Source organism: Galeopterus variegatus, unplaced genomic scaffold (genome assembly GCF_000696425.1).
Source record: "Galeopterus variegatus unplaced genomic scaffold, G_variegatus-3.0.2 Scaffold3899, whole genome shotgun sequence".
NCBI lineage: Eukaryota > Metazoa > Chordata > Mammalia > Dermoptera > Cynocephalidae > Galeopterus > Galeopterus variegatus.
In genome coordinates this window covers 108,134-132,556 of record NW_007730010.1, presented here as the reverse complement: position 1 = coordinate 132,556, position 24,423 = coordinate 108,134, and the positions used below count along the sequence as shown (strand labels likewise).

The window sequence follows — 24,423 nt, the reverse complement described above, 5'->3', positions numbered from 1 at the left end:
CTGATGCCAGTTGCTTTGAACATCAGAATCTCTTTGAATTTAAGACTAAAAATAGTATCCATTTTCTTCATTTTTTTCACTTTATAAAATTTTCTATTACATAACGTTTATTTTACAGCATTGCATTCTTCCAGTTATTTATTAGTCGTGAGTTTATGAGAGCCTATGGAAAGTCAAGTTGGTATCCATAAGTCTTGTTTCATTTCTTTGGAAATAGAAAACAACTGCATTGTGTTTAAATGCCAAGCCTTGAGAGCCACCTTGTGGATTTCTGGTTACTTCATACCTGTCAATTCTGAGAGCTATTGCTATTCTAACTAATGAAGGTTTATTATTTAACTATTATAATAATCTTTAACATTTATTGAGTGTTTGCTAGTGCCAGGCATTTGTTTTGTTTTATATAGCTCATTCAATCCTCACGACAGCCTATGATGTAGGTTTGTACTGTTATTATCCCTTGATATGGCACATGTGTAAGTAATTTAAATATAGCATGAAATATTCTAGAGCATGTAGAAATAATTTATATAGAGACATTTTCAAATGGTGTTTATTTAAGGCAGTGTCACCAAACACAAATTCATAGGTCACTATGCTCAAAAAGAAATAACCTGGAGAAATGGAAAGTTTTAATATAGTTGGGTAGACTTGAAAATCTCTAGTCATTTTTATTATACCTTTTATATACTTTTATTATACTTAATTTTTATACCAATCCAACAGTTATTATTGGATTTTTTTTTTTAACAAGAATGAATCCCACACACACTTATTAGTACATGTTTTCAAGGAACATTTTCCTGCTCAACATTATATTCCCAGCCCTTCATATGGTATTTGTTTGATACAGTAGTAGATAACCCAAAATTACTTTTTTTCTTTTTTTGCTTTTATTCCTCCAAGACAGATACCATAATAAATGTTTTTACTTTAATTTTCTCATTTGATCTGCACCAATATTCTGTCCTTTAAAGATTCTTATCCCTATTTTATAGGTAAGGAAACTGGCCTTGCTTCCCCAGGGAGTGAATGTTTTCTCCCCCAAATTCCCCTTATGTTGCAATCTCTGGAGGATAAGGAAATCAAAACTGAGAAAGTAAATAATTTTCTCAGAGACTCCCAGGTAATAAGTGCACAAGCCCTGATTTGAACCAGTCTGACTCCACAGCCTACCATTTTCAATACTTTGTCCTATTTGTTCGAAAGCAAACAGATCAAATTCAGTCTGGGACTTTCTGAAGACTTTACGGCATTGAGTCTTTTTTTTTTTTTTTTTTCTTTTTTCCTTTTCAGATAAAATGGAAGAACGTTTCTTCAATTTAACTATATCTCTTACTTCTCCTAAAGAGAGATTTTTGTGGACTCTTCCATAGTGCATATTATAACAAAAGATAAGGGAATCTTTCTGAATGTTTTCTCAAAGCTCCAGAATTTATGGTTATTCTTCTAGTCCTAGTTTCTCAAAGTGCCTTTTGAACTTGAATGGTACTAACATTCTAGCAATTCCAAGGAAGCTATTATTGTGATGGAAGGCGATATTTCCTCCCATGTTTTTGAAAAATGGGAAGTTAAGTACTCAAAACGTTAAAATAAATTTAAAAGGTAAGTTTGCTATAGTAGTACATAGAAATTTAGCCTCATGACTCATGTTAATGAAAATACAGCTAAATCCCTACCATGCCACAGTGATACTTTACCCCTAAGTGGTTAATGTAACCATCTCAATTTCTGACTAACAAGATCTTCAAAGCACTCTTTACTGTTTTATTCAACATAATATAACTTTATTTGTATAAATAATAAACAAAACTCCATTGAGAAAATCCTCCTTTGTGCACACACGTGTAAGTGTGTAATAAGGCTATTTCTATGCCTTAGCTGCAACTCAAAATGGGTCTTTTCTCTCCTGTAAGTAACAATTACACTTCAGGACACCTCAAACCATTTCCATCTTTAATGTAAAAGTCACCTCAGATGAAAAACCACCTATACTGTATTTCTGAATTGTCCACTGAAACAGGAAGGTAGGGAAACGAAAGTGGAGTGCCTCCAAGAGTAGCTTCAGCTGTAGAATGGAGCTTGCTCGGGGCTTCCCCTGGGTAAGGGAATAGTTCAGGAATTCCAAAAGAGGCCCAAAAGAAAAGGGCACATTAATAAAAATCTCCGGTTGTGACTTCACTTCTAGAAGCCTGTAGCCTTCGACAGGTAAACATTTTTGAAACTTACTGCCTCTTCTATCAAATGGAATAATAATGGAGTAAATAAGACCTATTCTGGTGGCACTATGAAAAATAATTGGAATCATGTATGAAGTTGTTTTGGAAGCTGGCTAAACAATTGATAAGATTTTACATATCATATCATAGAAATCTGTTTGGGGGAATATATACTAATAACTGAATTTAAAAATGGTGAAACGATAAGGATAATGAACAAAATGGATAAATTTTTGCTAATTTACCTTGAATGTTGTTACTTTTTTGCCCTCCTTTGCAAAGATACTGTCTTAGGAATCTGCCATTTTCTATAAAATAAAACTTCTCTCAAGAAATAGTAACAGTTTATATTTAGAGAAGTGTAAGTGTATCATTAGGAATGCAGATATTTTCATTATTAAGCTGGTGTTTTCAATTTTGATTTTAATCTTAAGTGAAATGAATATTCAGTTAGAATCATCAGTTTCTGTTTTCACTCAAGATCTCAATCAAATCAGTTTTTTCCTTTAGGAAATCTGCCATTTTCTATAAAATAAAACTTCTCTCAAGAAATAGTAACAGTTTATATTTAGAGGAGTGTAAGTGTATCATTAGGAATGCAGATATTTTCATTATTAAGCTGGTGTTTTCAATTTTGATTTTAATCTTAAGTTAAATGAATATTCAGTTAGAATCATCAGTTTCTGTTTTCACTCAAGATCTCAATCAAATCAGTTTTTTCCTTTAGGAAGAAAATTTGTAACAGGTTTTAAATATTCTAGTATGGCAGTAAGTATTTCCACCCACCCCTGTATAGTGTTTCTCTAATTTATGGACACTGATATGGGTTCGGTTTTTTAATACATATCAGTGATACTGAGAGTTTTTCTTTTAGGTAGAAATGGTCTGTATGCAATAAGTCTCATGAATGTAGTTATTGGAAATACCTGTAGAACAAGTTAGACCACTGGGAGGAATCAAAAATAATATGTATCCTCAAGCTACTTTAAAGCATAATTTTATGACATTTTATTATCTAGATCTATCAACTGTTTCCTTGTTGTTTTCATAGATTCAGTCTTTAGCCTTTGCCTAAATCTATAACAACTGGAGTCTATGGAACTTGGATACAAGTTGTCTGATACTTACTACTAACAGCTTTCTTTGTTTTTGCTTTAGTAGCTTCACAGTGTCACTATGGTCAAATAAAATTAGAATTTTCTCTTCCTGAAATAGGTAATATGTGTTACTAAAGACAGTAGCAGGGGTGTGTAATAACCCCCTTTCTCTTATTTTTTAATTTAAATATATGCAAAATATTATCTTATTGGAGTTTATTCTTTCCTCAGCTATATTTTATAAACTTTTCCTATTGGAAGTAATATAGTAATTCTACTGTCTATTGCAACCACATAGAAAGGATGTCAAGAGTTTATTAGTATTTTTTTAAGTAAAATCAGAAAAAATTAGTAAAAAGCACAACTGATTGCTAATTGCATTTTTGGAAGCATGCCTTTTCTGTTTTCAAAGAGAGGTAACAATATAGAATAAATGCTTTGGATCTAGGCAAACCTGGGTTTTAATTTTGACTCACACTTTAATGGCCTTTTTAACTTCCTCAAGGCACAGTTTCATCACATACACAGTGACAATGATACCTGTATCTTAAGACTTTTGTAATAAGTAAGGTAAAATGCACCTTGCCAGACACATAGTAGACACCCTATAAATTGTTGCCTATGAGCTTTGAAGGGAAAGAAGATAACAGCTTTAAAGGATGATAGATGTGACAAAATTAAAATTTAAAGCTTTGGAACAACAAAAAATAATATTGAGTTGTAAAAGGCAGTACATAGGTGGACAGAAATATTAGTAACAACAGACTAGTTAATATCTACATCTTTATGTGTGCACTAGTTAAATTTAAAAACTAAAACATGAAGTTTCCAGTAAGTAAATGAGCAAAAAGAGGAAATAAAATAGGTAAACAAACTTTGGAAGAAAAAAATTAACGTAAAGTTATGTAAATTAACAAACTATATATTCTTAAGCCCAATAAATCATCAAAAACTAAACATGATAATGTCCAGTCTGAAGATGATTTGAGGGTTTAACGTACTACTTTATATACTATGGCATTGATCAGTTCAATCCTTTTACAAAACATTTTGGCAATACATTTTAAGAGCCATGCTTTTTTCAGAGTCTTTAACTTTGAAATCTTAAATCTGGGAATCTTTCCAAGGAAAGATTAAAAGAAAAAGTAAAAAATACACCAAGATTTTTATTTCAACACATTATTTATAATGAAAACAAAAATACAGAGCATATATATATCCAGCAGTAGGGGAATTTTAAATTAAAGTATGGACAATAATTCAGTTAAATATTATATACCTATTAAGAATAATTAGACTATATTACAAGACATTCAATGCTAAATTAACATGCTAATTTTAATTCAGTTGATTACATTGAATTACACAATTGATCTTGAGTGCCACCATAAATAGTGACTAAACAAGGCAAGGCCTCTGACTTTAAGACACAGGCAGTCTCACAGAGGATTTAGAAATACTAGAAACCTTCAGAAAATTCACAGGAAGATTCATATTTTCCTTTAATTCAATTTTTACATATATATCCTATCATTTGTAGCAACATGGATGGAACCGGAAATCATCATGTTACGTGAAGTAAGTCAGGCAAAAAAGACAAATACCACATGATATCACTCTTATATGGAATCTAAAATTTAAATATATATATGTGTGTGTGTGTGTGTGTGTGTGTGTGTATACATATACGTGTAAAGCAGAAAGTGGTAAATGATGTAAGAAAAGAACAAGTAGTTCAGTGGAAATGCAAAAGAGAAACATTAATTCAAGCCAGTTGTCTCAGATTTCACTAGGCAGCAAATACAGGTAAAGAGCATTTCAAAGAGAGAAGAAAGTGAACATGGGCAAAGGAAAATACTGGATATATTTGGAGAATGAGAGTGTTTTCTTTTCACTGGCATGTAATGTGCATGGAGGGTTGTACATGTAGGTTTTGATCAGAGTGCATAGGATTTTAGACTTTTATGCAGTGAGAAGCTATTAAAGATTGTTGAAGAGCCAAGTTATATGACCAGAATTCAAGTGCTGAAAAGTGGGGTTCATTTTTTTCTAAGTAGGGAAGATTCCCATGACCCTGACCTGGTTGTTCATTTCATCGTAGTCTCACTTTGTGTAGTTTTTTTCAATGTATGGCTTACTTTATTCATTTTATAATTCAAAATAATTTCAGTATTTACTTGTGCATATTTGTGGGGTACAGTATGTTACTTCAGTTGTTCATTTCATCGTAGTCTCACTTTGTGTAGTTTTTTTCAATGTATGGCTTACTTTATTCTTTTTATAATTCAAAATAATTTCAGTATTTACTTGTGCATATTTGTGGGGTACAGTATGTTACTTCAATAAATACATATGCTGCACAATGATTTACCTAAGGTAAATAGCATAATTTTGTACCCATTAGTCCACCACCTTCTCCCTTCTGCTACCTCGCAGCCACTGGTAATCATTATTCTACTCTTTACTTCTGTAAGATCCACTTTTTTTTTTTTAAGTTTTAGGTTCTACATATGAGTGATCTCATGCGTTGTCTTTTTATGCCTGACTTAGGTTGATTCCATCTCTTAGCTATTTGATTTATGCCTGACTTAGGTTGATTCCATCTCTTAGTGCCGTGATGATGGGAATGCAGGTGACTTTTTGATATATTGATTTCATTTCTTTTGGGTATATACCCTGTAGTGGTATAGCTGGATCATATGGTAGATCTATTTTTATTTCTCTGAGGACGCACCATACTGTTTTCCACAGTGGTTGTACCAATGTACATTCCCACCAGCAATATAGGAGGGTTACTTCTTCTACACATCCTCACCAGGGTTCCTTTTTCTCCATGCCTTGCCAGCATTTGTTATTTTTTGTCTTATTGATAACAGCCATTGTAACTGGAGTTAGATAATATCTCAATGTGGTTTTAATTTTGTTTCCCTGATGATTAGTGATGTTAAGCATTTTTCATGTGCCTGTTGGCCATTTCTGTGCCTTCTTTTGAGAAATGTCTGTTCAGACCCTGTCCCCATTTTTAAATTGGGTTACTTGGGTTTTTTGTTGGTTTGTTTGTTTTTCTGTTGAGTGGCTTAAGTTCCTTATATATTCTGTATATTTGCTCCTTGTCAGATGTGTAGTTGTCAAATACTTTCTCCTATTCCGTAGGTTGTCTCTTCACTTTGTTGACAGTGTCCCTTGCTGTGCAGGTTTTCAGTTTGATGTAGTCCCATTTATGTATTTTTGCTTTAGTTTCCTGTGCCTTCATAGTCTCGCTCAAAAAAAATGCTGCCCACTCCCATTTCATGCAGTGTTTCCCCGCTATTTTTTTCTCTAGTAATTTCATAGTTTGGGTTCTTAAATTTAGGTCTTTGATCCATTTTGAATTGATTTTTGCATGTGGTGAGAGATAGGGGATCCGGTTTCAATCTTTTGCATGTGGATATCCAGTTTTCCCAGTCCCATTTGTTGAAGAGGCTGTCGTTTCCCCATTGTATATTTTTGGCATGTTTGTAAAAATTCAATTGGCTATAAATGTGTAGTTTTATTTCTGGGCTCTGTATTCCATTGGTCAATTTGTCTTTTTTTATGCCAGTACCATGCTGTTTTGGTTACTATAACTTTATAGTATATTTTGAAGTCAGGAAGTGTGATGCCTCCAACTTTGTTCTCTTTGTTCAGGATTGCTTTAGCTACACAGGGTCTTTTGTGGTTCCATACAGATTTTAACTTTTTTTTTTTCAGTTTCTGTGAAGAGTGTCATTGGTATTTTGTTACAGATTTCTGTGAATGTGTAGATTGCTTTGGCTAACATGGACATTTTGATGATGTTAGTTCTTCCAACCCATAAACATGGGATATCTTTCCATTTGTTTGTGCCCTTTTCAATTTTTTTCACCAGTGTTTTATAGTTTTCATTATACAGTTCTTTCACCTCCTTGGTTAAACTTACTCCTAGGTATTTCTTTTATTTTTTTCAGTAGCTATCATGAATGGAATTACTTTCTTGATTTCTTCTTTGGCTATTGTGTTATTGGCATATAGGAAGGCTACTGATTTTTGTGTGTTTATTTTGTATCCTGCTACTGTACTGAATTCGTTTATTAGTTCTAGTAATTTTTTGGTGGAGTCTAGGGTTTTCTATGTATACAATCATGTCATCTGCAAATAGGGATAGTTTGACTTCCTTCTTTCCTATTTGGTGCCCCTTACTGCTTTCTCTTGCCTTATTTTTCTGGCTACAACTTCCAGTACTATGTTGAATAAGAGGGAGGAAAGTGGGCATCCTTATCTTGTTCTAGATATTAGAGGAAAAGCCTCTGTACCTTCTATACCTAATGTATTGAGTTTTTTATCATGAAGGGGTGTTGGATTTTATCAAATGCTTTTTCTGCATCTATTGAAATGATCATATGTGTTTTTCTCCCCTCATTCTGTTGATATGATGTATCACGTTTGTAAATTTGTGTATGTCGAACCATCCTTGCATCTCTGGGATGAATCTCACTTGATCACAGTGAATGATCTTTTTAATATGTTGTTTTATTCTGTTTGCTAGTATTTTGTTGAGATATTCGCATCTGTCATTAGAGATATTGGTCTGTAGTTTTCCTTTTTTCTTTTGTTGTTTTTCCGGCTTGGGGATGAGGGTAATGCTGGCCTTGTAGAATAAGTTTGGAAATAGTCCATCCTTTTCAGTTTTTTGAAAGAGTTTGAGAAGAATTAGTATTAGTTCTTCTTTAAATGTTTGGTAATATTCAGCAGTGAAGCCATCTGATCATGGAGTTTTCTTTACTGGAAGACTTTTTATTACTGCTTCAATTTTGTTACTCATTATTGGTCTGTTTAGGTTTTCTAGTTCTTCATGATTGAACTTTGGTAAGTTGTGCGTGTCCAGGAATTTATCCATCACTTCTAGGTTTTCCAGTTTGTTCACATATAGTTGTGTGTAGTAGTCTCTTAAGATCCTTTTTTTTTCCCCCTGTGGTATCTGTTGTAATATTTCCTTTTTCATTTCTGATCTTATTTATTTGAATTTTCTCTCTTTTTTTCTTCATTAGCTTAGCCTAGCTAAAGGTTTCTTGATTTTTGTTTATCTTTTCAAAAAACCAAGTCTTTGTTCCATCAATCTTTTGTGTTTTTTTAAAATCTCTAGTTCATTTATTTCTGCTCTAATCTTTGTTATTTCTATCTTTCTACTGTGTTGAGGTTTGGTTTGTTTTAGTTTTTCTTGCTCCTTGAAGTGTAACATTAGGTTGTTTATTTGGAGCCTTTCTTCTTTATTGATGAAGGATTTTATCCTTTATATAACAACCTTTGTTATTTTTTTTTTTACTTTCCTTGGCTTGAAGTCTATTTTATTTGATATAAGTGTAACGACTACTGCTCTTTTTTAGTTTCCATTTGTATAAAGTATCTTGTTTTGTGGTTAGTTCCCAAGTCTGCTGTACGGTTTTCTATCCCTTCACTTTTAGGCAGTGTGCGTCTGTCAGTTAAGTGAGTTTCTTGTAGGCGGCATATTGTTGGTTCTTGTTTTATAATCCATTGAGCCACTCTGTGTCTTTTAATTGGGGCTTTTAATCTGTTTACATTTCGGGTTATTATACTGACATATAGGGACTCATTACTACCATTTTGCTATTTTTTTTTTTTTTTTCCTGGTTGTTTTGTAGATCCTTTCTTCTGGTTTTACTGTCTCCGTTCATGGTTGAGTGGTTTCCTCTAGCTTTACATTTTGATTTTTCACTGTTCATTTTTAATGTCTCATATGTTTTTGTGTTATGGTTACCATGAGGCTTACCAAAAACATGTTATAGTTGTAACAAATTATTTTAGACTAATAAGAATTTAACTTTGATATTTTTTGATATTATTAGTATTTTTAACTTTGAAAAAAGAAAAAAAAAAAACAGAGCCAACTCTGCACTTTGGCTTCATTACCCCTGACACACATACACATGTTTTGACATTTTGCTGTTCCAGGTTACATCTTTTAATACTGCCTGTCTCTTACATAGCTGTTGTGTATGTTATTGTCTTATCAGATTTATCCTTTAGTTTTTATACTAAAGATATAAGTGGTTTATTCACCACCCTTACAACATTAGAGTATTCTGAGATTGTCTATGTATTTACTTTCCTAATGAGTAAGTGTTTTCTGGCTATTTTTCAGCATTGTTTTCTTTCAGATTAAAGATCTCCCTTTAGCACTTCTTATAGAGGAGATGTAATGTTGATGAATTCCGTTAACTTTTGTTTGTCCAGGAAAGATGTTATTTCTCCTTCATATTTAAAGGTTAGTTTTGCTGGATACAGAATTCTTAGCTGACAGTCTTTTTACTTCAGAGCATTGAATTTATCATCCCATTCTCTTCTGGCCTGGAGGGTTTCTACTGAGATATCAGTTGAGAGTGTATTGGGGCTCCGTTGAATGTGTTTCTTTTCTCTTGCTGCTTTCAGTATTTACATTTTGTCTTTGGTTTTTAATAATTTGATTATGATGTGTCTTGGGTCTTCCTCTTTGAATTGAATTTTGCTGGTGACCACTGACTTTCTGTACCTGGATGCTGTCATCTTTCTTCATGCTTGGGAAATCTTCAGTCATTATTTCTTTGAATATGCTTTCTAGGTCTCTTCCTTTTTCTTCTTCTTCAGGTATGCCAGTTATGCAGAGGTTATTTTGCTTGAGGGAGCCCCATATTTGCTGTATTTCTGTTTCATTTTTTCTTATTCTTGTTTCTTTTTGCTCCTCTGGATAATTTCGTATGTTATATTTTCAAGCTCACTGATTCTTCTGATTAAGTCTGCTGTTGGAGCTTTTTATCGAGTTTTTCCATTTAAATAATATATTCTTTCTTTCTAAAATTTCTATTTGGACTTTTTAAAATTGATTCTATTCCTTTGTCAAGTTTCCCATTCTATTCCTGAATTTTTTTCCAAATATCATTTAAATTTCTACCTGCACTTTTTTTTGACTCCTTGAACATCCTTAAAAGGGTTATTCTGAATGCTCTGTCAGACATTTCATACATCTGCTGTATATCTGCATCTCTTGCTCTTGCTTTCTTCTTTTCGTGTGGTGGTGACGTATTTTTCTGTTCTTTCTCGATCTTTGTGTCTTTACATTGATGCCTGGGCATTTGAGGAGTCTGTTACCTATTCTAGGTTTTAAAGTGTTTATCAGAGTTTTGTCTCTGATCTGTGGGTTTTGGGGTTTTTGTTTGGTCTTTACATTGATGCCTGGGCATTTGAGGAGTCTGTTACCTATTCTAGGTTTTAAAGTGTTCATCAGAGTTTTGTCTCTGATCTGTGGGTTTTGGGGTTTTTGTTTGTTTGTTTGTTTTTTCCATTCTGTGGTGGATTAACAACTAACACCACCACTTAGGCTCTGCACAGGAACTAATGTGCTGTTTTGTGGTTAGTTCCCAAGTTAAAGGAACATCTTGTGGGGGCCAGACCTTGAGCTCTGTGCTTGAGCTAAACTGCTGTTTTGCTGCTGGTTCTTTGGGATAGCTTTTTTGTGTGGATCATTAATCACTTATGGGTCTGAGTTGTATGGAAATTCCATCCCAGGACTAAGTCATCCCTGCAGATTGCACCCCTTGAAGTTCTATAACCCTAACTGATTTCCACTGAGACCAGCTGCCCAGCAGGCCAGCTTTTCTCTTGCACTCCATCCACTTCCTGTGGTACAGGCTGTATATGTGTTCCTCCCAGTAATTCACCAGCCTCTGGGTGGCTCCTTCTTTTCTGCGATCACTTGGTCTTGTGCAGGCCCAGGGGAATCCTTCCAGTTGTGTTTATGGCCTGTGGGCTGGTATGGTGTGTTCAGAAGTCTTCCTTTCCCCTGCAGACTCCAAGCAGGTTTATGCAAAAAGTGCCACTGCAGCTTTTTCCAGCTTTGTACAGCAGCCACTCCCCACACCCTACCAGCATGGCTCAGAAGCAGCCAGGGTGGTTCAGAGGCTGCCAGGGCTCAGAATGATAGGCACCGTCCCTACATGCAAGATAAGTAAACTCTGCTGTCAACGTGTTTATAGTAGACTGAAGAGGATACATATTGTTATCAGTCAGGATTTAGTAAAGGAAACAAGTCATTCTAGGTACATATTAAATATAAAAGAATTTTGTATAAGAAATTAGAAATTTGGTAAGCTAGAAGAGTAGAAGTCCAGAACAACCACTAGAACTCTTGAATTTAAGAACCAGACACCACGATGATGATCTGCAGTTTAAAAGCCCCAGCTGTTACCTACAGATGTCTTCCAACATTCATGAACACACTAGAAAACCAAATTTTGAATGTGTGTTATAACTTTCAACCCTCATGTCTCCAAGATCTTGCTTACCATCAAAAGACAATAGCAGGAAAATGGTTATTTTTTTACTTCCATCGTCCAAATCTTAGATGAGTGCTTTTAATTAGCCGAATGGACTTTTGCAACTAGTATGCTGACTACAAGAGATCTGGGATATGTGGTTTTTACTTTCCAGTCCATGCAATACAGCAAGACTCATAGAAGGAGGTAAAAGTAGATTCTGTGGTTTGATTAATATTTTTTGCTTTGATTGGGAATGGAAATATTTTTAGGAAGAAAAAGTAATTGCCCTTTAACCCTTATGAAGCTTATGTTCTAGAAGAACCAAAAGATTAAACAACTAATTAAATAATTGATTTTAATTGCATTTGTAATAAATTATGAAGAAGAAAAAGATAGTAAGAAAAAGTAAAATTGGGGTATCTGACCTATACTGTTGGTATTAGAGGATAGTGTTCTTTCACCAATGACATCACATTTAAGCTGAAATCTGAGTGTTAGGAGTTAACAAAACAAAAGAGAGCATAATTGTCCAAGGAAAAGTCCCTGACATCAGAAAAACAATAGCACATTGAAGGAATTGAGAAAACAGAAAAGTTAAAATTACTAAAATGTAGAGAGTGATGGGAAGTGGCAGATGGCAGCTGTGTGGTATACAATGAGTCTAATGTTGTAGGCAAGGACCAGATTATGAGAACCTAGTATATCATGTTACATGTTTCATGTTTTATATTCAAAGAAATGGTTAATGATTAGAGGAGTTGGAGGAAGGGAGTGGCGTGATCAGTACTGTGTTTATAAAGAAGATCTATACACACAGAAGAACAAGAGAGGATGGGAAGACCAGTTAGAGATATGAATTCATTAGGGAATATTTGGGAAATAGAAGTGCTAGGACTTGGTGTTTAATGCGATATGAGGAGTTGAGGAAGAAAGATCTAGAAGTTTCTGGCTTCTAAAAGATGTCTGGCTTGCACCGATGAGTGGGTAGTTGAATCATTTAGGAAAAAAAAGAATAGCCTCCCCTTATCCATTGGGGATATACCAAGACCTCCCAGTGGATGCCTGAAACTACAGACAGCACCAAACCCTATATATTCTATGTTTTTTCCTATACATACAATCATACTGTGATAAAGTTTAATTTATAAATTAGCCACCATAAGAGATTAATAACAATAATAAAACAGAACAATTATAACAATATACCATAATTAAAGTTATGTGAATATGCTTGCGTTCACTCTCTCTGTCTTTCTGCCTTGCTCTTTCAAAATATTATAATATCTTTGGACCTTGGTTGACCGTAGGTAATTGAAACCACAGAAAGCAAAACTACAGATAAGGGGAGACTACAGTAGTAGAGAAGGATTAGTTTGGATGCAAGTGTGTAGATCATGAATTCATTTGGATAGGCTTAGTTTGATATGCCTGTGATACTTAGAGATGGTGAGGAAGCATCTGGATATATACATGAGTCTGATATATCAGAACAACATTCTGGTTTGGAGAGGGGAAATCATGGGAGTGGATATGAATGATAAAAAAAGTCCAGGACAAGTCTTGAAAGGAATTCTGATATTTAATGACTAGATAGAGGAATATGAGCCAACAAAGTAGCTTCCAAGACATTAGAGTAAACCCAAGGGAGTATAATGTCATAGAGGCCAAGGAAAAAGAGTGTTTCAAGGAGGAGAAAGATTATGCTGCTGTGAGTGGTCAAGTAATGTGAGAGTTGTAAAATATTCACTGTGTTTAGCAACATGGAAGATATTGATGACCTTATTTCTAAACTTTTTCATTGTCATGGTGGGGAGCCAAAACTAGGTTAATCGTTTAGTTGATGAGTGTAAATATAGAAAATTCAAGTGTAGACATCAATTTTGAGAAGTTAATTTATATGCAAAAAAAAATGGATGTTATCTAGAAGATATGAAATAGTACCCAGAAAGGTGGACATTATTCTTTTCTTTTCATGGTGGAAGTGATATGTTAATATTCCATGGGAACTCTCCAAGAGAGATTGAAAGGGATTGAAATTGATTGATTATACATATAGGAAAGAGAAGAAACCATGGATAATTTGAGTCTAGAGAAGTCAAGAGCCAGTAGAATTCAAAGAACAAGTGGAGAGATTTTCCTTACATAAGAAGTGTTATTCTATTATAAAGTGTTATTCTATTATAACAGAATAAAGTGTTATTCTATTATAATAATCTATTTAATAGATTATTCTATTCTATTAAAAAGAAGGGTTCTGGTGCAAATAGGTTTGTAGGTACATGGTGAGAAGATGAGAGAGTTTCCTCTGATGGCCTTTGTTTTCTTTATGAAGTATGTATTAAGGCCATTCCCTGAGAGTTAAAGGGTAGATGAGGTGGTCAGAAGTTTGTGGAAAGCAAAAAAAAATGTCTAATGTAGACATGTGAGACATGCGAGAACAAACTGACTGTAAAGACATTGCAGGATTGCTATCCAGTGTTAAGGGCTTTTTGAGATTGTGATCACAGAATTAGAGTGGTCTCAAGTTGCCATTCTGTGTAATTTTTCTTAAGCACTAGCTGTTATGGTTCATCCCAGGTTTGGCATTTTGCCATTTAGGTATGACAAAGGGACAAATGAGTTAAGAAATTTGCAAGAATGTGATTAAAATAGTAGGCTCTGCTATCTACGGTGAGAAAGAGCAAGAATAAGAGCCAGGTTTTGAGGAGAGAAGGGAGAAAGTACTGCTGATGAATAGAAAGACAGTAGAAGAATTGTGATCTGGAAGTGTCATTAATGATGAATGGGCTTAGAAAAATTAGGTGAGCAAGCTTGAAATATGGGCTTTAGCCAGAAATTGGGATGTTTGTATTAGTGATTTTGGATGTAGTACAGTTGTGGGTTGATGACAAGACCTACATTATAATTACTGGTGTAGCTGAAGTGAGACAGAGGAAATGCCACAGGAAATGAGGATGTCAAGGCACTGAGGAGTGAGAGTTTTGGATGTCCGTGTAGAAAATGCTGTTGCCTAGAACGATGACAGGAGTTGGGTTGTAAAGAGACTAGGAGCCATAGGAATCCAATCTTCACTGCATAAGGTTGGCTGACAGGTGACATAACCAGATGGATTGAACCATTAAGTAGCAGAGGTTTTTTACATAATGGTCTAGAAATGGTGATGGGGAAGGGAAACAATCTTGCACCACTGAGAGGAATGCATGGGAAACAGAGGAGAGAGTCAGGTTTCAGGTAAGGTCATGGGGGAGAAGAGGTTGATATAGTTTGTTGATCACTGAGTGGCAGTTCCAGAGAATAGAGTGAAGACTTTCTTCAATAGAGAGTAAGGAATTGAGTCAAGAGCAAAGAAATTATGAGCATTATGGAGGCAATAGTATACTATTATAGATCATTGGTTCTCTCTGTTCCCATACCAGATACCAGAATCACAGTGTCTGCAACTAGACCCCTAAAATTTTTAACACAATATTCAGAAATCCCGATCATAGCCGAACTTAGAACTGCTGGTTTTGTTGATCTGGTAAATTAATGACTAATGGACCTTATCCTGAAAACAGAGATAAGAGTCATGAAAGGTTTCCTTCTCACAGTCTCTTGAAGGACAGCACTGAAGGTCTTGGTTCTCTTGGCATAGAGGCCCTAGTACACTTGTCCCATTGAACAAGGTATAAAGTGGAATAAAAATTTTAAAAGAAAGAGAGAAAAAAGAGGGAAAGGAGTGGAGGGAGGGTGGCACATTATATTCCTTAAATCTCTAAACTCCGTTGTCAAAAGGTAAGCCAGATGTTGATTTACGCTCTCAACAATGTAAGTGGTTTCTTCACTGATTTCTCAAGTCCACTGTCTTGTGCTGATCAACTTTATAAACCTTTAATGATAAAAAATAGCACTTACAAAAGATGAGGATTTTATATTTTTCTAACATTGATAAGGCATACTCAGGAATGATTGTGGAAAAGGATGCTATTATTTGGGGGACAATATTTGCCTCTTCCTGGTTACATTGTAGTTTCTATAAGGGCATTAAGTTATTCCTTCCTTTCAGTAAATGGATTTGAAATTATCCTCATTAAATCATACCTTATCAAGATAAATTATTTCAAAGGCTTACAAAGTTCACTATGAATCATTCATGCAGTTTCAGCATGCTGTGTCACTGGGGTTTGTATCTTAACTGAGGTTCTTGTGTTGCTTCTGTATATTTTTTTGATCTAATGGTTTAAAAAAATTGTTTTTTTTAATATCTTTAATTGGTTGCCGTCAGTCTTTTTTAAGGTTATTTAATTATGTATTTGTGTTAGTCTGGAAGTCAACTTTGGGGAGTGGTTGCATTGCAGTTTTATTTTTAAAAGTATTCACACTGACTTTCCATCTCATGGGTAAGAAAAAGATATGTAAAATCATGGAAGTTCTGCATGCTTTCACTGGAAGAAAAGAATACAGTGCCTCTGTGTGCTAATGGATTATCTTAGCAGTTGCCTATTCCGTTCTAATTTTATACTGACTATAAAGCCCTATGTGGGAAGTTCACTTGTGAAAAGTAGAAAGATAAAGTCAGACAAAACCAAGCTTAGATAATTCTTAAACTACACACCCGACCTTCTTTCTTTACCTTTTCACAGCTGGTGTTCTTTTGTGCTGAATTTCCTTGTGTAGGAACACTTTATCCAATGAGTATAGAATTGGATTTCAGATGGCTTCCTTAGAAAATTCAATGTTCTGTTCAGAGAATGTGAACAAGATAAATTATATCTCTGCAGCTATTCAGAGGGTAGCAAAGCCTGAACTCCACATAGTGCTAGCTCTGGAGAACCAGGTGGAAAAAGCAGTGATTGTTCTGATACTTCAGAAAGCAGCAGGCATCTTGTAATAAACAAATTTAGCTCTATAACTTATGATTTTAGCCATCTCTTCTCCCTCCATTTCTCCAAATAAAACTTCTATTTAAAAGCTTCTTATATTTCTTTTGAGGAAAGATTTTATACAACTAAAGGAAATAATCAACAGAGTGAAATGACAACCTACGGAGTGGGAGAAAATTTTTGGTAATTATGCATCTGACAAGGGATTAATATTCATAATATACAAGGAACTCAAAACAATTATATAGTAAAAAAAACAAATAGCCCTATTAAAAAATGGGCAAAGGAGCTGAATAGAAATTTTTCAAAGGAAGATGTACAAATGACCAACAGGTACATGAAAAAATGCTCAACATAACTAGTCATCAGGGAAATGCAAATTAAAACTACATTGAGATACCACCTCACCCCAGTTAGACTAGCTACAATAAAAAATATGGTGAATAACAAATGGTGGCAAGGGTGTGGGGAGAAGGGAACACTCCTACACTGTTGGTGGAACTGTAAATTAGTACAACCACCATGGAAAACAGTATGGAGGTTTCTCAAACAACTACAGATAGATCTTCCATATGATGCAGCAATCCCACTTCTGAGTATATACCCAGAGGAATGGAAATCATCATGTCAAAGGGATACCTGAACTCTCATGTTCATCACAGCTCTGTTTACAATAGCCAAGACATGGAACCAACCTAAATGTCCATCAATGGATGATTGTATAAGGAAATTGTGATTTTATATATATATATATATATGCCGTGGAATACTACTCTGCCATAAAAAAGAATGAAATTCTCCCATTTGCAACAACATGGATGAACCTGGAGAAACTTATGTTGAGTGAAATAAGCAAAGCACACAGGGATAAATACCACATGTACTCACTCATATGTGGGAGCTAAGAGAGAAAGAAGGAAGGAAAGAAAGACCACAGTAGTGAGTTGGACTTGCAGAGGGAGAGAACATTCTATGGGCTACAAAGTGGAATGGAAGAGGGGCGGGGGAGTGAGGTTCAGTCTAATTGGGTGGGGGACATGGGGTACAAATGCAATTTGAGGTAATGGGTATACAGTCAGTGTGAATCTGGCCCCCCACATTATGGGCATGAGGGGTGGCTGTCAGCTTTGTATCTCATGAATATTCATAACCAATAAATAAATGAACAAATAAATGAAATGTCCTTACATTAAAAAAAAAAAAAAAAAAGAACGATTTTATACAACCACTACAGTGTGTATTTGCATGGGTGAATGTTTGTGTTTCAGTGTGAAAAAAATTGGACCATATTACACAACTTCTTGTCTCATTTTTTCTTTTACTAATATAGAGATCTTTCCAAATCAAGAAAGATCTGTTTTATTTTTTTAAGAACCACATAGTATGCCACATTGTGGATATTATAATAATTCATTTACCCAAATCTATATTTATGGATATTTTTGTTATTTCCAATTACTTTTTATTGTTAACAGTGCTGCAGTAAACATTCTTGCTCATACTCTGAGCATTTGCGACTATATACATTGGGAAAATTCCCAGCAGTGGAATTTATCTATCATGCAGTATGTCAATTTAAAATTTTGGTGAATGGTCCCAAATTGCCCACTAGAGATATTGTTTCAATTTACACTTCCTCAAACAGTTACTTGCTCCCACTTAACTTTGCCAGCACTGGGCAGTAGCAAGGTCTTTAAGTTTGTGACAGATTAATAGACAAAACAAAGTGTTACTTTATTATTATTTTGACTGGTATTTCTATAGTTATGAGTGAAACTGAGCAGTTTTCATATGGGCCATTGTATTTCTTTTTCTGTAAATTGCTCATTTATATTCCTGGCTCACTGTGTATTAAATTACATGAATACCATATATATTATAGAGATTTTTTGTAGTTAAACTTTGATTTTCGTTTTTGTTAGTGGGTATTTTTACCATGTAAATTTATTTATGGTGTCTGGGTTTTATGTCTTGCATATAAAGGCTATACCTACTTCATCCATGATTTTTTTTTAACCCTTTTCTATTTTATTTTATTTTTAAATTAAATCCTTGATCTATCTGGAACATATTCCAGGTAATAGTGGGCCATCACCTTTTTCTAAATACTCCCTGTTTTTTTCTGTTGATTTAAAATTTTAGTATACAAAATTCTCATATTTACCTGAGTCAGTTTCTGAACTTTCTCTTCTGTGTTGTTGATCTTGCTGTTTCTTCTCTCATATCAAACTGTTTTACTTTTATTCTGTTTTCATAATATTTTCAATGCATGGTTAGGATTATTATACTGATTGTTCATCAGTTGTAGAATTTTTCCTGGATAAATTTTCAGGTTTACTTTTCAGGACGAACTTCAGTATTACCTCCAAGAAATCATGTTCATATTTTAGTTATTAGTGAATTGATTTTACAAATTCAGTTAGTAAAAATTAGTATTTTTACCAAATCAAGTTTTTCCCTGTCAAAAGCAAAGCATATCATATCATTTCTTGGATGTCCTTCAGCAGAATTTTAAAACTTTCTTCATGTAGGTGTTGCTTATTTCTTGTTCTTTCAGTTTTTGATAGGTGGTATAAACGTGATGTTTTCTTTTATTTTCTAACAAAGTATTGTGTATATATAGAAAGACTTTTTAAAATATTCACTTTTGAGACCGTTTTCTTCCTAAATTCTATTATTTTAGTTTTTAGTCAGTTCCTGGTTTTTTAAATAAATGTTCATTTTATCTTCAATTAATAATTAATTTGGTCTCTTCTTTTTCAGTATTTATATTCTTTATTATTTTCTCATGTCTAATTTTCATTGTCTAATAGGCTGATAGTGAACAAACTTGCCTTGTTTCTAATTTTAATTGATATACTACTAATGTTTTACTATTAAGCATAGTTTAGATAGATATTTTCATTTCTACTCATTAAGATTGAATGTAGCCTTTTGTCAAATTTTAGTGCCTGGACATGATTATATGTTCTTTATTCTTTGATTTATTAATAAAATATTAATATAAGTGTATTAGTAAGTTTAGTGCCCTTGCATTCTGGGATTGAATTGTACTTAGTAGTGGTGTATCCTTTTAATGCATTTATGGATTTTGTTTTCTAAAGTTTAATATTTGGATTAATATTCATAAGACAGATTTCTCTGTTGCATTCTTTTTTCTGCTTTGTTAGGTTTTATTATCAGTGCCATTACACTGCTCGGTAAAATTAATTTCGAGCATTCTATTTCTGTCCTCTAGGGTCTCTTAATAACATTAGAATTAATTTGTCTTTAAAAGTTTGAAATCCCAGCTGTTAGATATCTTAAATTTTCTTCCATTGTTTTTATTATCTTACAATTTTCTATGACTTCTAGAATAAATCTTAATAACTGTATTTTCCTAGAAAATCATCCATCCTAAACAGTTCTTTAAGTGGAATGTGCATTGAACTTTATAATTTTCAGATTCTTTTAAACTGTGGTATATTCCTTTTACATTTTTTTAAATTGTGATATTTTCTTTTTCACATTACTAATTTTGAGTCTTGTGCTTGTGCTGATGTGCATGTGTACAGCTGTACACCTCCTTTTACTTAAAGTCCAGATAATAAACATTTAAGCTTAAGGACATATGATCTCTGTCACAGCTATTCATTCAGCTCTTCAACTCAAAAGCAGTCATAGGCAATATGTAACGAATTGATATGGCTGTGTTCCAATAAAACTTTGTATGCAAAAACAAGCAGTTGGCACATAGTTTGCCAGCCCCTGCTCTCGCCAGTAATAGCCATTGACTATTTTTGTTTAATTTGTTTCTAATTTTAAATATATTCTTCGTTAGTTATACAGGTATTTCAGGTATGATGTTTTCTGAGAGCACACCTTTACTCTGTCTTATAAATATGATATGTGGTTTTTCCGTTAATTTTTTTTATTGAAACATAATTGATTATACATGTTTGTGGGGAACAGAGTTGACTGTGAATACTTGTGTACACTGCTCCACAATATCTTAGATGTAAAAATGATAATAATAATAAATTTTTTAAAAACCTTGTGTACAATATGTGGTGATCAAATCAGGATAATTATCATGCTCATCATTATAAATCGTAATCATTCTGTGTCCATTAACCAATTTCTCACTGACAGCCCCTTACCCTTTCGCTTTCCCAAGCCTAGTAACCACAGTTCTTGTTCTTTCTTTTTCATTCCTTCTTTCTTTTTAAATTTCTCCTTTGTTGTTTAAGAAAGACAAGAGATATATTTGAGGCTACTTCAAAAAGTTAGAGGAAAGATTTGTATTATCTTTTAATTCTGTTTTTCCAAGAACTTTCTAAAGTACCGTGTGTGTGTGTGTGTGTGTGTGTGTGTGTAGAGAGAGAGAGAGAGAGTTGCATGTGTGTTAGTTTCAGACTTACTATTTTATTCATATGTTTTACACATAGTCCAGTCCCTTCTTTTCCTTCATGTCCTGCTCACCCCTCCTTCTAGGTAGTCACCCAGTCTTGGTTACATTACAGCCAGATTTCACCTTGACTTTGTGACATCTGTTTTCTCTGCCTGCATCTTCTCACTTGGATTGTTGTAGTGGCCCTAAACCTGCTTATCCATTCTCTGATCTTAGCACAACTGTTTACCTCTTTATACAACAAATCTGATACTGCTTAAAAACTGTAATTGGCTCCTTTTCCACCTGTGCTTGAGAAAGTATAAAGCCCGACCACAGTCCTCTTTCCCAGCTTAATTTTCTTGCATTCACCCACACCCTCTGAACATAATGCCCTCCAGACACACAGTGCTCTTTCACTCGTTCCAGCTTCCGTGCTTCCATGATCAAAGTAGCAGATCATTCATTCATTCATTCAGGAAATGTGTAGTAAGCACTAGGTATGCAGAAGACACCCTGCCAAGTGTTAGCAGTACAAATACAAGTGAACTATAATATCATTTTCGTAAATGACAATACCGTAAATTCCATAAATGACAAAATGTTAGCTTTGTCCACATGCTTCATTATAAACACATCCTATTTTATAGAAGTTATTTGTATATGAGTCTGTGTTCCTTACAAGTCTGCAAATTATACAAACCTCATATTTTGTTTTAAATTTCTTTATATTCTTAGGATTTGGCATATGATGACTATGTGTTTCTTATTTAAATGACCTACTCATTGATTCTTTACAATGCATTTTTTTTGTTAGTCACTATCATGTTTCATAAATTTTTTAGGAAGTACTTTTCTTACGAATATAAATAATTTAGTGCAATAATGAATATGAGTTTGCTTAGCACTAAATAGTCTCATAGGTCAAATTATACAGCTGTATTGTATACAGATGGATAAAAATATCACTTCAAGTATCTTTCTATGAGGAACTTTGGTCCTTAAATTTTTGTGTGCATCAGAATAACTTGGGGAGCTGATTAAATATACACATCTAAGAACTTGGAAAGGTGTTTAATATCATTAACTATGAGGGAAATGTAGATTAAAACCATGGTGAGATACCACCACATGCCTGTTGCAATGGCTAAAATAAAAAATAATGACAATATCAAGTGCTGACAAGCATGAGAAATAACTGTAACTCTCATACATTGCTGATGCAAATGAAAAATGTTACAGCCACTGTGGAAATGGTTTGACAGTTTTCATAAAGCTGATGACCCAGCAGTTCTATTCCTGGTATCTACTTTAGAGAAATGCAAACATTCACATACACACACAAAAAAATATGTTACATGAATATTCATAAAACCTTTATTCATAATTGTCCAAACTGGAAACAACCCAAATGTCCTTCAGTGGAAGATTTGCCCATCCATACTATAGAATACTACTCAGCAATAAAAAGGAATGGACTATTGATATGCACAACTTGGATGAACCTCAAAAGCATGAAGCTGGGTAAAAGAAATTAGTCCCAAAATTGTCTGATTCAATTTATATAACATTCTTGAAGTGGCAAAACTATAGAGATGAAGTACAGATCACTGGTTGCCAAGCGTTATAGGTAGGAAGGGTTTAACTAAAGAAATAGCACGAGAGAATTTCTTCCTGATTATTGTGGTGGTTGTACAGATCAGTCTGTATTAAAATTCATAGAAGTGTAGACCAAAAGTGGAAAAATAGTCAGTTTTACTATATGATAATTTTTAAAATAAGATTTTAAAAAGTGCTGCACATATACTCTGGTTTCTCTTCAGATCGTATAAATCTTTGCCTTTTAAAAAGTGCACATACCTTTTTTGTACGTGAGCTAGGCAAGATCACAAATGGAAAATTCAGATTCAAAGATAATTAAGAATAAATAGCCCAGACTCATTTTAAGATTGTTGTCACTTCAGATCAGTACTGAGCCAATAGAAAAACAATGCACAGAATATGCAAGAATAGAAATAAAAGACCGAGTTCCTCACAGAGACCAGAAGGATGTACTCAGCTGGTGGCCACTGCAGCTAGTTGAGTGTGGAACCCACATGATCAGAGTAGGAGGTGCTATGTCAGCACTCCAAGATACTGCTTTCTTACTAGCTACCTTGTAAGAAAATTCTTCACCACAGTTACATACTTCTTCTGTTCAACTTCTCACTCTGTCATTGGTGCCACAGCAGGCCTAGCCAAGTCCTACCTCAACTGAGGTTTGACTAAGGAATCCACATTTTTAACAAGTACACCAGGATATTCCCATGCAGGAGGTCTACAGACATAAAACTTCACCTGAAACAAACAGCAATCCGGCAATATGATTTGTACGCTTTACCTCCTCCAAGCAGCACTTTAGTTTCCTCTGTTAGCTCTTAGTATCCACGCTTGAATATTAGAGAAGAAATGGAGTAAGTGAAATGTTTCTCCTCTCCCTACCATTGGCCTTTGAAGGATCTCTGTTATATCTTAGCAAAAACCTCACAGCAGACTTTATCCCAGAGTTGTCCTGTGTTCTTAAGAGCTGCTTCAAGAAGATTGACAATAACAATATCTTTTGTCTGAAAAGATGAAAGCTGAGGTAATGTGATCCAGTGTAGTTAGTCATAAAGTGTATGTATAAGATGATTTCCAGCAGGCTAACCACACTGTACAAAAATAAAGTAAGAATATACTCCCCTTGAAACTTGAAGAAGATAGTCTTTTTTTTCAAGTACATGCATATTTTGTTTTGGACTCTATAAACGGCTCAAAATGTGTAAGATGTTATTTACTTGACTGGCCACTAGATGGTGGGGTTTGTTAACATACTACCTTGGTTTTATAATTGAAGCAGATTTCATTGAGTGCTATTTCCTTAGATAATTTTCTTAGTTAATTGTTATTAACTTAGAATTTAAAAATTTTAAGTGACATGAGAAGTAATCAATGTGGCAAAGTCTGGACTAGAATCCCAGTCCCTTAAAATCTCATTGCCTGCAAGTATAGTGCCCCTTAAAAAATATGGAAAAAACTTTAAAAAAAGAAACTGTTCAATTCTTGATGATGAGATTTTCAGGCAATAGAGAATAAAAACATGATGTAGTGCCCAAACAGAAATTTAACTATATAAACACTTTTTTAAATGTTTATGTATTTAATTTTGCAGAAAAATTTTCTCTATTGTATAGTGAGTCTTCAGAGAACCTTGGAAGATTTTCTACCATAGCATATATGCAGATAAATATACCACATCCCACACATATGAGCTCAGACAAGGCCAAAGAACAAACTCCAGGAGTGAAGTTAATATACTTGGGGCAATTTTAAAGTTGAGGAACCACGGTGGGTGGTCAATACCTTCCCATCAAAGATAATCAGGAGCACAGCTGTAGGTGAACAAAGTTTGGTTTACTGACTCTGCAATGAGGAAGACCATGGGGGCACCATGGGGTATCTCAGTAAAGGGGGGGGGGGTTCTAGGCAGTGAGTCTGTAATATAATGTATAAAGACCCTGAAGTGGGTGTGGATTTTTTTTAAAAAAGAGA

At 34.1% G+C, this 24,423-nt stretch overlaps 1 protein-coding gene across 1 annotated transcript in view; it reads left to right on the top strand.

Moving 5' to 3' along the window:
- Positions 1-24,423, top strand: part of LOC103601833 (activating signal cointegrator 1 complex subunit 3) — a gene marked incomplete at its 3' end in the record, with an annotated part of 160,779 nt that overhangs the window by 58,248 nt on the left and 78,108 nt on the right. The window lies entirely within an intron of this gene.